Raw genomic sequence first — 14,307 nt, forward strand, 5'->3', positions numbered from 1 at the left:
CGTTGGAGAACCTGGGATACATGATTTTTGTGAGTTTCTAGATCTGGTGAGTAAATGAGAATGTCATCCAAGTAAACATAGACAAATCGGTCTAAAAAGTCACGGAGCACATCGTTGATCATGGCTTGGAACACGGCTGGGGCATTAGTGAGTCCGAAAGGCATGACCAAGTACTCATAGTGGCCGCTAGGAGTGTTAAACCCTGTTTTCCATTCATCCCCCTCTCTGATCCTGATTAAATGGTAAGCATTGCGTAAATCTAGTTTTGTAAATACCTTGGCTTGTTGCAGTTGGTCAAAGACTGATGTCATGAGAGGCAGGGGGTAACGGTTTTTAATAGTGATAGCATTTAGGGGGCTGTAATCGATACAGGGCCTAAGAGAGCCGTCCTTTTTCCCCACAAAGAAAAATCCGGCCCCCGCTGCTGACGAGGAAGGACGAATAAGCCCCGCCCTCAGTGATGAGTCGATGTACTCCTTCATGGCTGCCCTCTCCGGCCCGGAGATGGAGTACAGCCGGCCTTTGGGAATGGGGGAGCCCGAAATCAGGTCTATGGCGCAGTCATAAGGCCGGTGTGGGGGAAGTGACATGGCCTTAGTTTTACTAAACGCCTCACGGAGGTGGAGGTAGCAGGGGGGCACGGAGCTCAGGTCGGAGGTCTCAGAGTCTGTGGCAGAAGTGACAGAAAAATGATTAATTGACGTTATGTTGTTCTCCTGGACCGAAACAGGTCTACAATGGTCCACACAATCTTCCCCCCATCCCATGATTGTCCCCGTTTTCCAGTTTATGTGGGGGTTGTGTTGACATAACCAGGGGTTTCCAAGGACTAGAGTCTGAGAGGGGGATTTACATAAATATAAGTTCATTAATTCCCTATGGTCTTGAATCTGTAGTTCCAGTGGTTCTGTAGTGTGCGTGATCATAAAAAGTTCCTTGCCATTGAGGGCTCTGGCCCTGATGGGGCTGGCCAGGGGCTCCGATTTTAACCCCAATGTCTCCGCCAAACCCCAGTCAATTAAGCTCTCGTCAGCCCCAGAATCTATGAGCGCTTTAATGTCAATAGAGGTGGCATGGTGCGTTACCTTAACAGGTGTCAGGCCGCGCGGAGCGGGGTCTGTGGCTGGGGGTTGACTCACCTCCCGGGGTTTTTTGGCCGGACAGGCGGCGACGAGGTGGTCAGTCTGGCCGCAGTAAAAACAGCTGCCCTCCTGTTGGCGTCGTCGTCGCTCCTCCGGGGTCAGCCGTGTCCTTCCCAGCTGCATGGGCTCCTCCTCCCTAGCGATGGGGAAGGGATGGCGGTGCTCAGGCGGAGAATAACGGGGAACCTGCCTGCCCGGGGCAGGGGAACGTGGATACCTCTCCGTCGTCGGGCCGCTGCTCCGCGATTGCCGGAGCTCACGAACCCGGTTGTCTGTCCGGATGGCGAGGGAGATCAGCGAGTCCAGGTCTGCAGGCAGATCCACCGGCAGCAGCAGCTCCTGGATGTGAGCCGCCAGCCCCTTCAGGAACACGTCGTACAGGGCGGCGTTATTCCACCCACTCTCCGCCGCCAAGGTGCGAAAGCGGATGGCGTAATCGCACACCGAGTCCCGGTCCTGAGTCAGTCTACTCAGCTCCCTGGCTTTTTCCCTGTCTGTAGATACAGGGTCAAATGTTTTTGTGAGAGCAGTTTTAAAGTCTGTGAAGGATGAACAAAGCGGAGAGTCACGAGCCCACTCAGCGGTGGCCCAAGCTCTGGCTCTCCCCGTCAGGTGGGAAATCATGAATGCAATTCTTGAACGATCTGTGATGAATGCCTGTGGGAGCTGTTCAAAATGTATCGAACAGTCGATAAGAAAAGCCCTACATTGTCCTGGTTCCCCAGAGAAACGCTCCGGGGAGGCCAACTTGATGCCCATCCCGGTCATGGGAGCACCTTGGGTCGGAGCCGCTGCAGCGGCTGGAGACTCCGACGCCGCGGGAGGCCGGGCTGTCTGCCGCAGATGGTCCGCCAGCTCCCTCACCTGGGATGAAAGCTGACCCAGCTGAGCCACCATCACCGTCTGAAAATCCTCCTGACGGGAGATGCGGGCTTCCTGAGCCTGTAGCGCAGCCGCCCACTGGCCAGCCTCTGCTGAGTCCATTCTGGCCAAAGTGTACTGTCAGGCCGAGACTCAAAACAGGACTCAATAGCTGAGGTGTCAGTGAGCGATTTTTATTGAGTTTGACAATGCTCTCGAGAGAGTGGTTTCAAAACAATGGTGCTATGAAAATTACTCTAAGAGAGTCTATCGGGAGGGAAAAAACTTGGCTAAAACAAAAATCACTCCTAGGGAGGAAAACTGGCTATCAAAATCAAAATCACTCTTAAGGAGGAAACTCGAAGTAGGCTACAAAAACTATCAAAATCAAAATCACTCACAAGGAGGAAACTCGAAGTACAAAACTATCAAAATCAAAATCACTCACAAGGAGGAAACTCGAAATACAAAAACTATCAAAATCAAAATCACTCACAAGGAGGAAATCAAAAGGGCTTCAAAACATTAACCATAAACACTATGAACAGAAAATCACTCACAAGGGAGGCTGACTAAATAACAGAACTAATGACTATGAAAATTTAACAGAAAATCACTCTCACGAGGAAACAACAAGAACTCACGAATACGCTGTGGCTTTGACTATGGTTTGGCTTCTGTGGTCGGACATGGAACGAGACACTTTGGCACAAGACAAAGGGGAACGCAGACTTTTAAACACATGAGGGAAATGGGACACAGGTGGACACAATCAGGAATCAGGGGAGACGGGCAGGTGACACAAGAGGAAGGGCAAGTGATCTGAAACGAGAGGAGAGTTAGATTTTCAAAATAAAACAGGAAATGACCAGACAATAACCCAAGACGAGACAACCTCACCGCGGTGTGACAACCTCCAGTTAAAAAAGAAAATCAGTATCAACCTGATGACATCACTATGAAATCAATATGGTAGGGTTGGGCGATATGGCTTTGAAATAATAGTGCAATATTTTTAGGCTATGTCATATACAGTATATCTCAATATTTTGAAATCGGCTCCAAATCATTTAATGGATGACATATCACATTAATATTTTGACAATATTGTAGGGATGACTACTGGTACTTTCACATATATTAACACCATGAGATTTTTGATATATAATTATCAGTAATGTGGATATAATGACTCAGTAATATCAGAACAGTAGTAGAACAGTATGTTATGTTTAGATAATTACATCACGTTACTGTAATGCAGCATTAAAAACCAGGAAAAGACAACACTTATGTCACAATATCACTATATCCAAAATCTAAGACAATATATAGTCTCATATCAGGATAAAGATATAATATTGATATATTACGCAGCCCTACATCAGGGTTATTTCAACTTGGGGGGAAAAAAACTACCTTCATTGCCAGAAAAGTCCTGCTAGTGGCAAGTAAACTAAGCTTCATATGTAAAATCTGTGAATTGCACTTTTCAGTCAGTGTATAAAATGTACAAGTCTCATTTTCTGGTACATAAAAAAAAAATCATTGTGCCGTCTGATATTTAGAAACCTCGAACAATTCAACTTTTGTTATCAAACGACACTCTTAAAGTGACAGACTTTCATCATGATGTGGTAGAAACAACCTTTATCATTGCTTGTAAGACACTGTGGTCGTGTTCCCGAAGCCAGAAGAATCCAGCATTTATGAAGCTCAACGTTAGTCTCTTTTAAATGTTCTACCCGCTGGCTCTGTGGGTGCTCGCAGGTTGCGGCTCGAGCTCTCTGTGCCTCCTGAAGTGAACACATCTTGACGTTTTAGCACACAGGCAGATATGTGAAAGGTGACATTGCTGACATCATGACAGGGCTGCAAAAGTGCATGATATACGTTTGGAGTGCTCACAGAGGATCTAAATATAGAAGGAGGGGGAGCAGTACCACCCAGTTTTTCTTTATATCTACAGTGAGTTTAGTTGCTCTCCTGTGGATTTAGATCTGGGCCTGTAGCCAAACTCTTCTCACATTTACCCAATTATCTCAGTATTAGAGTAATCCTGTTTCTTTGGTTAATTCACAATGTTTGCCTTTGAGTCTGTGAGTTTTTTTATGTAGACCACCCTGCCAAAAGAGGCAGAAGGCTTCACAATATGCCCACATCTTTAAACATAATCTTGAGACAAACCCTCTCAGTCTGGCGTTCATGACATCTCCTCATTTGCCAGTTTGATTAAATCATCACCTTCTGTTTGATACATTTGAATTTAAAATGTCATCTTAACCTCTGAGATGAGTGCCTGATAATATTTGAATGTGGTTTTTAAAGTGTGAGATTTTTAATATCTGTAATTTTCCAAAATAAAAGGCCTGATGTCTTTATTAAACTCTGAGCGCTTTGGTGCTCAATATCTCAGAGCAACCCTGAGGGCAGATAAATGTTTTAACTGAAGCAACATGTTAATTATTTCAACCTTGCGTGCTAGGCGCTGGGTGTTGATTGATGCATTAATGATTTAGCTTCTGTTTGTGTTGTAGCTTCAAATTCACAAGAGGACATTTTACTGTTGTTATATTTCATTTTTTTCCCTGCTTTCTCATGGACCCCCCACACTAAGTGGCCTTTCTGTTGTTGGAAGACACTCAGCAAGGGGGGAAAGGTCAACCCCCAACCCTCCTCTCTGTACACAAGCCCCACAGGCCCGCAGGTGTGTAGACTTTGTTTCTGTCCGTGACCGAGCAGGTGATTGAGTGAAGCTGGCGGGTCGATAGGGCAGACCGCTGGGGGGTAGGGTGGGGCTCTTTGACAGTTCCTGGAGTCCAGCAACACCTGATAGCACAGGATCTAGTTTCTCCACCTGCACACAGGTGGACCCACATCAGTTATACTCATTAATTCTTTAACTGTGTACAGTATTAGATAAGATGAAGTAACTGTAGGTAATGCCATGCTCAAATGGATTAATACTTCTATCAAGGAGGTTATGATCTGATAAGGATGGTTGTTTGGTTTTTCAGCAGGATTACACAAAAACTACTGAACCTTGGAAACTTGGATGTAGGATGGGTAACTGTTGGTGTTGATAAGAGCAGGGTGGATCTAGAGGGTTTTTCTAGCTTTCCTTTTCTGAGAAAGGTGGTTTTTCCACATTTTTGTTAACTTCTCACAATAATGCATGGACTTCGGCAAATGTATGCGCTCTACTAGGTGCCATTCTAGTATAGCACTTCAATCCTCCGTGTGTTCCTCTTTGACGCTTATTCACACACACAAACACTCACACACTGCTGACAGCGAGCTACTAAGGTGCTGGCCTGATCGTCTGGAGCAATTTGGAGTTCAGTGCCAAGAACACTTGGACAATCCAGGAGGAGCTGGGGTTTCAACTGCCAACCCTGTGCTCAGTGGACGTCCACAGTCTAAACCACCGTTGCTCCGTTTGTGGTGGGATGACAATTTTAGTTCAATTATTGTACCCATTCCAAAAAGGGAATTATCTTCACAAGGAGGTCTGATGCCATCACAAAAAAGTGCTTGTGTTGTTTGAAGGACACTTGAGCAAGATGGATGTTGTTTGTCTTCAGCAGGGCTTGTAGCCGGACTGTTTGTTTGATATGCGATCAATGCAACTATCAACACCGGTTTATGTGATATCTTCTTGATCTTGCAAGCTTGTGCATCACAGCTATGCACCAGGTCAATGTCTTCCTCCAGGTTTGAGTCAATCTCAGCACAACCTTTGGGATTCAATTTATCTACATTCAAATCACCTCTGCCTAATTTTGGTGATGTAACATCTTCTGGGTTGTGATGTCTTTAGGCTAACAGACACCTTCGCAGGTATCCAGTGTGGAATGCATCAATCCTTTTCATATCAGCTTTGATTCCTTGCTAGCATTGTAAGGATGGACTTGACATTGCTTTTCCATAGGTTGACCAGATTTAGTATTGGGCTTTCTACATACATGGTGATAATTGTGCCACCTCAGATCACAATAATCATTTTTATTTTTTATCAATTGGGTTGTTAGGTAGTGAATTACATTTCAGTGAAAATCGTCCATTGGCTTGGAACATCTCTAAAGCCCCTTAAGGACTTCTTTAGCTCCTCAAGGACTCTTTGGTGTTCTCTTTCCCCACATTGTCGAAACCTCTGCTCCAGATTAGCAGATAGCATAAGCCATGTGATGAGCAAACCCCCTACCACTCCTCTGCCTCTTCATAAAGCTCGTTTTCAACAGGGATACAAAGACAAGATTTTTCTTTGTAAGTGTGCTGAGACTTCACACTCTGCTGCATGTCTATTATTTCCTCTCCCCTCCTCCACAAGGTGCTCTCATATGGCCTTGAATAGAGTATATTGTCACCACCACTGGCAGCATAGTAGGGCTGGGCTTTTTACTTAGATCCATGGTCAACCCAGAGGCCTGATCCAAAGTAACCACGCAAAGGTAGTTCAGACTGCAGCTGATTCCCCTTTTTGTTACAAATCTCATTTTAAAGCTGAAATCTATATCTGTCCAAAATTGTTGCCCAGTGCAGCGAGAGGTCCACAGCACAGATGAGAGAGCTGCTGTGTACAGCTGAGTGGAGGCCTGCTGTCTTTTGAATCAGCCACTGCAAACCTTGAAGGATGTGTGAGACACCTGTGGGTTTGAGCTATTCATTTCAAACTGTGAAGATACACACAGGGTGTGAAATGTGGCTGCCATGGCTGACAGACTTAATTAACACCAGGGCAGGTACTCTCTCAATAACAAAGTCTATTGTTCTCTCAAATAATAGTGTTTAATTTATAATTAGATGAAAAGGTGCAAAACAAGGTTTCGAAGCTGAACTTCTACACAGCGGCCGCTCTGTTAGCCTTTTAATATGACATATTATTTTGCAGTACTTCATTTCCTTCCTTCAGCCTGTTTAGTGGTGCTTATCAGCAGGCAATGGGACATTTTTCTCATTGTTCGAAGAAACATGTTCCTCATACAGCTGTTTCTGTAAGCTGTCTTAGCTGACTTGTGCAGCTGCATTGATATGACCAATTTGCTAGGTAGCTAGCTTTCTGTGTAGAAAGATGAAGTCTCCATTCTTAACTATGCTAAAGAAATCAGAATGTCAGTTGTTTATAATGCCAGGGAATGGGCACAACATCAGATATAACTGAATGCTAGCCTTCTTCATGTGAGAGCACCGGGTAAGTGTTTGAAATGTAAGACCGTTCGCGATCATCCTGTAAGGTGAGATCAGTAAATTGCACAAAATATATCCATGTTTATTACAATGTCTGTAGTTGAAGGAGTTGAATTTACATTGCCATCCATCTTTACAACCACACAGACCGTAGATGCTGCTATAGCATCAGTTATGTCAGAACTGGAGAGAATATTTCATTGAAAGACGAGCAAAGAATGGGACTAAAGGCTTTCCTTAAGTTGTAGTCCCTTATGCTACACAAGAAAAAATATTTTTTATGGTGGAGCATTGAGGATGAGTTAAGGAGTCTCACAGCCTGAGGAAAGAAGCTGCTCTGTAGTCTGATGGTACAGCAGCAGATACTTCTGTATCATATGTCAGAAGGCAGGGCAAACAGACTGTGGATAGGGTGGGTGTTGTCTTTTAGTTTCCTTTGGGCTCTGTGCAGACATCTCACTTCACATATGTCACTGATGCTCTGCAGATGGGTACTAATGATGTTCTGGGCAGTTTTAATCATCTGCTGCAAAGCCTTCCTGTCCTGGCCCGAACACGAGACATGCCAGTGTATGATATTTCAAGTCAGGATGCTTTCAGCTGCTCCTCTGTAAAAAGTTGACAAGAACTTTGCACTGGAATTTAACCTCCATCAGTTTCTTTTTTTTAATTTTTATTAGAAACTTCAATGAAAAACATGTTTTCACTTCTCCTGACTGACTGTGGTAAGAGTTTTCTTTACCAACTGGCTCCGCTCTTGGTAGCGCTCTCCTACTGTTGCTCTGATTGCTTGAAATCAACCTGTGATATATAGTGATACACAGATTGTTGGTCCCATCCCCTTCCAAGTATTTCTGTAAGTGCCTGTCCATTTCATATGTTTTCTAGCGGCTTCTTTCCAGATGGATTTGTGAAACAAACCATCCTGTGAAACAAACCATCTGGCAGCTCAGACTGACAATATGAGTGAATGAAAATCTTGCACAGAGCAGCTTTGTCCTCTTCTAACTTACAACTAATGATATTGGATTTGTATGTTTGTTTTTGTTGCCTAGACATCACACATTTCATACATAAGACAGCATGAGTCATAGAGGAAGTTGTATCTACCATTTGGTTTCCTTTGTTCTACTTCTCATGAGGTGACATCAGTTAATGTATCACCTAAAATTGGGATTTAAATGTGCTGTTTATTTTTCAGTCCAGACTAAAGAAAATGTCTGCCTCACATTAGAATTGGTTGCATTAAAATTGCATTAGAGCTGGATGTTTGAGCGTGACATTTGACTTTATTGGATTCTTTCTGTCCAATCACAAAGATGGTTTGTACAGTCAGGTCAACCTTGGCATCAGCGCAACATCATCTAGCGTGACCTCGCCATGGCTCTTTGTTGAACGAAAGCTTTTAGCAGAACAGTAGGCATCCACATGCACAACAACACACACGCCAATACACATGTGCATATACAAGCGAGCAATGTGTGTAGAAACCACTGCAGCTGCTTGAATGTCCATTACTGACAGACTGTGAGTACTGATCTGTTGCTATAAAACAGCACAGAATACTGTTTTATTGTCCAGTCAGTAATTTAGCCTCAAATCTGAGAGGAAAAGATATTTTCCTCTGTCTGCCATTCTTATTATTGAGAGACAGAAAAATGCCTCTGAGTCATGTGTTACTGCTTACCAAATGATACCCAGAAGACACCTTTTGGTGAGAAAGAAAAAATCTGACAAATTTTCAAGTAGAAGGCTCTCAGAGGACAGGTTTTCACTGCCTGCCAAACACGTCGCTCATGAATCGTTGATATGGCTTCTGTCGGCTCCAGTGCGGAGCAGATCAAACAGGCAGCCCCTCATTGAAAGCCTCTGGGATTAGCTATTTCATAGGATCGTTACCCTGATCCTCTATGTTTTGTTGGGATGGCCTACTTAAGGCCACATCTGGCCAGCATGTTACTGTGTGCGCACTGCAATAGAAGTCATTCTTTCTGTGCAAAATGATGGATTCTTAAGGTCTGTTGGGATTGAAGTTCTGAATGACGCTGTGGCTTTGGAGTTAGTCTGCTACTAGAGAGACTTTTTTGCAAAGTAACTTTGAAAGATGTTCAGTGAATCTGACTCTCATCAGGATTTCTCAAGGACCAGTTTGAAAAGGAGGAATGATTTCAGAGAGTAAGACATATTTCAATATTCATACGGACGCCCATTTAGGCTGTTTTCTGTGTGTGAGTCGTGAAGATCAGTATCAATCAAATGGACCAATGCACCACGCTGGAGTCAGCTCATGGAGTCAGACATGTGTAGCCCATGGATCTATTGTGGGAAATGTTGATACAGCATCGAAGGCAGAGCCCCATCCATTCGTTGAAAGCTGCTCAGCAGCACATGACGCCAAACATTTCCAACTTCCTGGGTATAAAATGATCTGGATCTTCCACATAGCTTCCACACTGTGAGTAATAGAGACTTCTGCTGGCTGAGTGGCTAACTTCCGGTTCAGCCCCTTTGCTAACATAATTTCATGGTGCATTTCTTCTAATGTTCCAAATGTTATCAGACCAAATGGATCAAATTCTGCGTTGTGACTCTCAAAATGTATCCACCATTTTAGAGCTGCTCCTTTAATTAAACAATTAGGCCTTGATGTTAAATTGGCTTCAAAGCCCAGCAATACTCCCGGGGGCTTTGTTTAGCTCAGAAAGACTGGAGGCGGTCTCTGTGCCAACAACTAGCCAGCCAGCACGAATATACCTACCACCACTTCTTAAGCTCACATGTTGGAGTGTCTTGGGCCTTTGTGTCCTGCGATTTCTCGTTATTTTTGTGCTAATACCATTATATGACTATGATTTATGTCATTAACAAACATTTTCTGTAGTCAAGTGTAAACTTCTTCTTTTTCCTAGATATCTGTTACTGTAATTCCACTTTGAAGGTAGCATTAATGAATTAACCTGCTAGTGAGGCAAACCCTCCCATTCCTCTGGCTGTCTGTGCAATGTGCATTATAATATTACCTGGTTTGCTGTTTGGTTACAAGATTAAACACATCAATCCAGGAATACAAATTTGTTTCACAGAATGGCTGGAGCCTTTGGCGATGCTGGATAGTTGATAATCCAGCTTTGCAAGGTTGTCACTTGTTTCTTAAAATAAAAGTTCAATTGTTTTGCATTGATGAAGAAAGAACTCCATCTATCACCCGAATGTTTCACCTGTCTGAGTAAAAATATAATTTTTCAACAAAGTCCAAGCTTGACTAAGATGGACTGGACCTCAGGGGGTGCATCCACCCTAAACCAGAATATGTAGGCTGTGTTTACATGAGGAGGAGCTTTATGATTACTGTATGTAACCAGTCTAATTACACGATGTAGAGCTAATTAGAGACCAGACCATGGATCAACATTCACTTATATCTCTCCTCCACCCTCTTCACTGGCCTTTCCTCTTTCATTTCTCCTCAGAATGTATGGGCTCCGTCTTTTCACCCTGCCTTCATGTGGGCATGTGTCCTTTACAGTCCATCTTTCATCTCTCTCTCTCTCTCTCTCTCTTTCGTCCCCCACCACTCTTGTACGTCTGCCATCCACCCAGCTTCTCTGTATCCTCCATCTGTCTATCTTGTTCCCTACATCCATACATGCTGCCACGCTGGCACATGAAACTGCCAGCATGGCAGCATGGGTGGCTGTCTGCTAAATTCTATTGCTTCTGGTTGTGAATTGTCCAAAGAAGAGCAGTGCTATAATGCTGAGAGATGGACACAGCCCTGACACCCTGTTCTCATGAAATGTCCCTTTGCTCTATTCTTTATAGATGAATCAACACCTCAAAGAAAATGATGAATGGTTCCTACACAAATTTGATCTGACCCTGGTCCAGTCCTGATACATTTCCCTAGACTGTGGCCTGTTTGTGTGCCAATTTTGTATTGTCTTTTTTGTTAACATTTAACACATTGATTATTCATCAAGTTTGTAACAAATAGAAACAGTTGATTGCTAACGTAACATCATTGTATCCATTTTGAAGGTAGCTGGTTAAGAAAGTAGAATAGTAGACTTACTATGTCTGCTATTGACAAACACTAATAGATTTTGGCGGATGGCATCTGTTCAGCTGGCAATGCCGATGGCGTCTCATTACATTACTCCATTGAATAATATATTCAGCTTCATGTTACCCTATTGGTCATTTTCACTGCAGAGCAACAATCACAGGGTGAGCTACACAAATACCACGTTAGATATCTTACATTTCAGAATACATTTACACAGTATGAGTGCAAGTATGAGTGTTTACAGGTCTTGGGGAGTACTACTGCATATGTGAAAGAAGTAGTATAAAGTCTGTAGTGGCTCCAGAGGAAGCTGCATCATGTTATGATGGGCTGGTAGTTGTTTTAAGACCCAAAAGTGGACACCAGAGCTGGGAGCAGTTTAAAAGGGATTTATTTTACACAAAATAAAGGTGAAAAAAAAGGTGAATGAATGAGCTCCGGCTCGGGTTAGACTCCACCGGCGGTGCGGGGAGAAAGCTCACTGTGGCGGTGGTGGATGGCTCAGGAAGAAGGCTCAGGGAGGGTCTCTTGTGTGGGTGGGTGGACAGAGGTGCTGGAGGCTGGTGGCGGGTGAAGTGGAGCAGATCAGGAGATATCCGATCTCACTAGGGAAGCAGCAAAAAAACAAAGTTAGATCATCATGAAAGTATTCTCACTATAAATATAGGGGCTAGAAGTGTCGACCATGTGCAACTCAGTAACTGGCAAAATCATCTGGCAGCAGGCATGGTGCAGACTGGGGCTTTTCAGCATGCACTGATTGCCAACACGCTGCAGGTCTGCAGCTCCGATGAAGGGGACGTCCCTCCCAGCCTCTCCACAGCACCTCTGAAACACACCAAGCACAAAAACCACCACACAAAAGGCCACAAAAATGTCCAAATATGACAAATCAGTGGCTAAAATGTATTGTGGTTAATGTAGTCGGCAGGTTTTGAAAAGCAGTCCACTGGTCTAGCATTGCGCTCCTATAACACTGTTGGACTCATTATTAACAGTTTAAAAACTCATGAGACGTTTGCCTTTTTATTCCATGCAGTCTAGACCAAGACCTGCAAACACAAACAGTTAGACTTTAACCTCTTTAAAGCAGCATCAGTCTTCAATCAATCTAACTTTTTTTTATGGCTAAGATGTGATAGTGTTGTCACAATGCTGAAATTTCTAACTTCGATACCATGCCTCGAAACCATTTTTTAAACCACGGGGAAAACTGACACAAACATAAGCATAAAAAGATAAATATAGCGAGGCTTGTGTACTGTGTGATAAGCACAACAGCCTTTGAGGTAATTGGGTGTGAGGAGGCGGGCCTGTATGGACACTGCAGTGGTGTGTGTGTCGGCTTGCTGTCAGAGAGAAGAGAGGGCGAGAAAGCACAGCTGGTGTCAGTATCAATACTGTGGAAAATGACCATTGAAACAGTTTCAAATATTCAGTATCAATATTTTTAAATATTTTGATATTTTTGACACTACTAACATACATCCGCTAACTGCTTATTGTCCACTTAATCATCCAGCAGACACTGAGGAAATTACATTACATTACATGAATTTGGAGTTGTGTTTCTGGCCACCGGATATTCTCATCTCTTTCAGCTTTCTTTTAGCTCTGCTGGCTCTTTAGCTGCTAAATGTTCCACTATGTACACCAGCTCATCACTAACTGTCTGTCTGCCTGCTGTTTGGTGCTGAGCAGGTAGTGTAAAGCTGGCTTATCAGAGGTTTTTTACCTAAAACCACAGCTGATAGAAAAACGTTAGAAGCGATGAGTGAAACAAAATTGAGTTGCAAGGCCAAAATAGGACACTAAGACATTGCACACTCTGAGGCAGGACAAAGAAGCTGCTCTGTAGTCCGGTGGTACGCCAGCGGATACTTCTGTATCTTGTGCCAGATGGCAGCAGGGTGAACAGATGTAAATCACACAGATCCTGGATGGCAGGACTGTTAAAACTCTAGGCAGTCTGGACAAGAGCACTCCCAGTCTGCAGTCCATATGCATAGTTTGGATTTACAGTAACAGGATCTTAAGAGTAGAAGGCAGACAACCCACCCAAGGTCAACTGTCCACTGCAGGGACTGTGACTGAGCACATACACAGACACACATACACTAACATGGTAGATGCACATTAACCTCACTTGTGCTCTGTGACACATAGAGGAGATTATATAAATCATCCCGTGCGTCATAGATAGGAGCACACACACACACACAAACACACACACACACACACACACACAGTCCCTTGTCTCGCCTGTATTGTAAATCGTTTTGTTGCTGTAATTCTAAATCCAATTGGAGAGCAGATGAGGACCATGGGTTGAACTGCTGTCCTCCAAGTCTTGCTCACTGCAAATGCTGTGAGAATGTGTCCTTAGGCACGTAATCTTTTCCTACCCTGCCATGCCGTCCCAATATATTATAGGGACTCACAACGTACACTTGTTTTAAATATTTAATTCTGGTGATTTTTAGACTGGCAGAAAACAAATGAGTCTTAAATCTAAAAAACATGACAGCCTTCATCTTCATCTCAGATTTATGGATGGAGTTACTCCACTGTGGCCGACTTTTTGAGAAACATCCAAACACTTTTGCAAAATCCTCGTGAAGTGGTGTGTGCCATAAATCAACTGTAACTGTCATCTGCTGCTGATCAAAGTCTACTGACAAAATCACAGGCATAGCTTTAAAATAATACGGATCAATACGATCGATCTTATAAAAAGGGGAAACGGCTCTCGTGCCAGAGTCTCTGACATTTTAAAATGTGATATTGCCAGTTGTTACTGAGGACTGCACATGACGGTTTATAGTTGATAGCATAGCAGTGTAAAGTTTACAGCAATGTCATAAAGCAGACTTGTAATGAATGTCACACTGTTTTGTGAGCGACGCATGCACATAAACTGGTGAGAGAGTATATGAAAGGTATTGGGGGGTCAGAAAAGGGGTTGTATTGTGTTTTATGTGTTTGTTGAAGGGAGGATTTTGTATTTTTCTTACCGCTTATTGATTTGATTCCCCTGTGAGTCTGTATTAT

This window comes from Pagrus major, chromosome 8 (genome assembly GCF_040436345.1).
Source record: "Pagrus major chromosome 8, Pma_NU_1.0".
Classification (NCBI taxonomy): domain Eukaryota; kingdom Metazoa; phylum Chordata; class Actinopteri; order Spariformes; family Sparidae; genus Pagrus; species Pagrus major.